The sequence below is a fragment of the Apostichopus japonicus genome, chromosome 16, assembly GCF_037975245.1.
Source record: "Apostichopus japonicus isolate 1M-3 chromosome 16, ASM3797524v1, whole genome shotgun sequence".
NCBI classification, from domain to species: domain Eukaryota; kingdom Metazoa; phylum Echinodermata; class Holothuroidea; order Aspidochirotida; family Stichopodidae; genus Apostichopus; species Apostichopus japonicus.
Window position 1 is genome coordinate 26,435,838 of NC_092576.1, and position 4,425 is coordinate 26,440,262.

General features: G+C 41.4%; 1 pseudogene; it reads left to right on the plus strand.

The window, feature by feature from the left end:
- Positions 1–411: 411 nt before the first annotated feature.
- LOC139982493 (uncharacterized) lies at positions 412–2,586 on the plus strand (annotated as a pseudogene).
- The last annotated feature ends 1,839 nt before the right edge of the window (positions 2,587–4,425 follow it).

Here is a 4,425-nt window from a genome sequence, read left to right on the forward strand (position 1 = left end):
TGCCAGTTGGCAGGCAGTCCTGGAGGCGGTGAAGTCTGACATTCGCCTTCAGATTGAAGGCGATTTTCGCCGTTTGTCTGGGGCTGCCTTTTTTGGACGCTGGTGTGCTGGGGAGGGGTTTTTCGTTTCGCTGCGTGCGGGTCGTCCTTCTGTACGTTTTTGAATGTTTGAGTGGGGGGGGGGTTGGCGTTTTGTCTCTGCAGGTCGGCGGGCGTATGCTTTTTCGGCTCGCTAGACCTTAGTTTCGTTTGTCAGAATGGGATGGTTCGGTAGTGCCGTTTGGCCGTGACATTTTGTATCCCGCATGGCGGGTCACGTAAAAAGCACCCCCAAAACATTTTTAGGGCACGATTTTTTTCAAGGGCCACAAAAAAATGTTTAGGACCCGCATTTTTTTGTTAGCCCACATGACCTTGTTTCTTTATCAAAAAAGCTGTTCTGCAGTTGTTGATGAGATTGAAGGGTTTGCATGTGACCACTTTTGATACGGATAGTGACAGATGACGTATCACTTCAAATGCTCATACTAGAATGCTGGTATGAGCGCTATTAATTAGTTGCCAGGTCTGTCATATGAAGAAATTGTGAGTTGGGGGAAAAAAAACATTGTAAAACAACCTACAAAGATATCATTGGCGATTGGGTGATGGACTGTGCCCTAGGACCGGCTGTGACAGCTTAGAGAGTACTGCTCATGTTTTTTGGCATTGTTGCTTTGTAGTAAACTTATGGGAGTGGTTCCAGACCTGGACCGACCGTGTTACCGGAGACCGTTCATGGTCGGTAGGGCAGGGCTTTATTTTATATGGGGTAAACCCTCCAGTTTGTTCTGTAGCTGTGTTGCACCGCATCATTGTAAAAAAACATGTTTGGCGGAATAGATGTAATTTGGTTTTTAGGGGAAATTTGCCAGTTGGCAGGCAGTCCTGACATTCGCCTTAAAATGGAAGGCGATTTTGGCCGTTCATCTGGGGCTGCCTTTTTTGGACGCTGGTGTGCTGGGGAGGGGTTTTTCGTTTCGCTGCGTGCGGGTCGTCCTTTTGTAGGTTTTTTAATGTTTGAGTGGGGGGTTGGGCGTTTTGTCTCTGCAGGTCGGCGGGCGTATGTTTATTGGCTCGCTAGACCTGAGTTTCGTTTGTCAGAATCACAGAATGGGATGGTTCGGTAGTGCCGTTCGGCCGTGACGTTTTGTATCCCGCATGGCGGGTCACGTAAAAAGCACATTGTAAGGAATCAGAAGGGACACATGTGTTTTTTTTTTCTTTGCTGTGTTGCTGTCCTAAGATTCTCATTTGTAGTGACCCGCAATTTCTTGAGTCTTTTATCTCTTCTCTGGCCCTCCTCAGAACATGTTATGAGATATGCATCAGCCATTCATGCCAAAGGAGCTGCGCTGAAGAACTGTTGGGGGTTAGTAGATTACTGTCCGTCCAAATTGCAGACCGAAAGAGCACCAAAGGTTACGTAACAATGGTCACAAGAGGGAACATGCATTGAAGTACCAATCTGTGACAGCTGCCAATGGTCTAGTTGCCAATCTTTTTGGGCCTAAAGAGGGAAGGCGACATGATTCTTTCCTCTTGCGAGAGTCAGGCCTGTTGACTGAATTGGAAAGTAGGTCATATGATACACTGGGGGATACTTTATGTATTTATGGTGACACTGCATATGCATTGAGGGCCCACTTACAAGGCCCCTCGAAGGTAGCCTTACAAATGACCAAAAGCTGTACAACCATTCAATTAGTGTGAGAGTTTCAGTCGAGTGGGTATTTGAAGACACGATTACTTTCTTCAAATCAACAGATTTCAAAAAGAATCCAAAAATTGGACTTTCAGTCTATGGTAAAATGTACAGATTCAGGCATACTTTCCAATGCACATACTTGTTGATATGGTAACTCAACATTACATTTTTTTTCTCGAATTGTAGCCACCCACATTACAGCAATATTTTCAAAGGTAATTTGGGGTCTGTTTAGACCAGCAAATCATAATTGTCATGGTCTAATATGTCTGTTACATTTGAAATGCAAGGGTACCCAGTCCTATTGGTTTGTAAAAATACAAAGTATATCAAACGAAGTTTCACTGAAATATAAATATTCAAGTGAAATATAATGTACTATATATAATGTACATATATATATGGTTCCAGTGAAATATAATGTATATATATAAGGTGCAATATATAATGCAGAATATATATATACATTATATATAATTGTTACGAGAGCCCATTGTAGCCTAACGCTAGTCACTGCTAGTGAGAAAAGTAATGCTATAATAAAGGAAGTATTTGAAATGGCCTACGTGACAAATCAATATCTGAGAAATAAGTTCAGGTTACCGTGTCAGAATGTTATTTATGTAATGAGCAACACACGATTATTGTGGTATATTCATTATGATGACACGCTGGTCTCGGTTACCCGTCGGTTTACGTGGAATCCCGGTGTACGCTATATGCTCACATCTTCGTGGTTTCTCTGGAATGTTCGCGAGATATGCAAAGGACTTCGGGGAACGGAGAAACTGGGTGGAGTTGTTACTGAGGTTTATCGAGAAAGATCCAGATGATTCTTGACATGGCGAATCGTACAAAAACCATCCCCAGATCGGAAAGGCTCTGTTTTTGAACGAATACAAGAGATGACACATATTATAACATTGTACTATATATCAGTGCTCAACTGCCAGTAGTTTCTGAGGAATTGAGATATCGATACAAAGATTGATTCTACACTTCCATTCAGAAGTTTTCGTTACGCCAGGAGTTGGTGGCTATAAAGCTGATTTTGGACTGACTCTGGTAATATTTAATCGGCGAGAAGGTCGACTTGTGCTTCACTCGATTGTGGCTGGAAGTGCGTCTTCTATATTTGAGCATCGCCGGAAAGGTGACTGCTGTTTCTGGGATCGCGAGAAAGTACGTCGAGGACTAGTGAATTTCGCGGTACAACGGATCGAGAATCGTCGTCATGAAGGACGTGGCCGCTGAGGGATATCGTCGTTGGAAGAGACCAGCGTATTTTAAAGTGTATCCTATCCCGTTAAGTTTGTTGTTGGTTCTAACTCCATTGATCAATATAGTTTTCGTTCTCATTAAAATTCTGTAGACTCGTCAATTTGCCTGTGTTCCTTCCAGAAACGAACCCAGGCTTGTTTCCAGTTAAAAATTAATTATCGAGACCTCTCGCATTCCAACGTAACATAATGTACAATATATATATATACAATTTTTTAAATTGTTATGGGCATGCTTTACCTCTTGCATATTCACCATTACAATTAGTGACGACGTCATCTCTACGTCATCGCCCTCGTGTACGATCGTCAGCAAGGTGAGAGATCGGATGAAAGTGATGAAGTGGGTGATGGTGAAAATCTAGTGCAATGTAATGTTGCAGACTGGGTCATTGTAAGGTATGATGGCACCTTATATCCTAGTGAGGTGTTGTCTGTCACAGGTGCATATGTGTCAGTTCATGCAATGACCAAATCTGGCGGTTACTGGAAATGGCCAGAGGATGTCGCATTAGACAAAGATGCAGAAGAAAATGTGCTGCGCAAAATTTCAGCACCAGTTGGTTCCAGGGGACAGTTCAAATGCATTGAGATGTCGAAAATCCATGATCAAAACTGTTAGCAAGGACGCTGCAAATGTTTTCCTCTTTTTCAAAGTGGTTTGCAATTTACTGGAAGTACTGTTCTTACATGTAATTCTGAGTTGTTCAATTTAACAGTTGAAGGAAATAAATTGATTGGCTATTGTGCAAGTGAGCTTGGGGATACAGTAACTTGTTATATTACTGTCTATTTTTTGGTTTACAGGATGAATGAATTGTAACCAAATAATAGCATTCTTGATACTAAGTGTACAGTATTCTGTGCAGTTTACGAGCAGGAATTGATCAATTGAGAATAGAATTGTGTAATATAAACTTAAATGAAGGGGTGTGAAATTTTCCAGCATCTTGCAGAGGCTACTATGGCAAAACACTAATGTTAGGTCTGTACTACCGCATGCATTAATTCTATTAATTTGTCTATTAATTTGTTGACAGTAAATTTGAGAGTTTTTGGGTCTTATTGTGATGGGTGATGAAGTATTTTATTTGAAATTGCCAAAAAATGAAATGTTGGCAGACTCTGCAAAAATTACTTATCAATTGACGAATCTTCAGCTTTAGCAGGTACTGGAACTTTTGAATGCAACTAGAAAATGCTCATAAACATTTTAGAAAATGCTAATAGACTATCAATCTACATGCAATACGAAAGCAATGGACAGAATACCGTCCCGTCTCAATTCCGTCCCGTCGCAGGTAACACATTTTATAGACGCATACTTCTATTTTTTCCATTCGTTGTGCCAGGGGGTGCCAAAGTGAAATGCGCTCAATATGCAGATGACGTGACATGT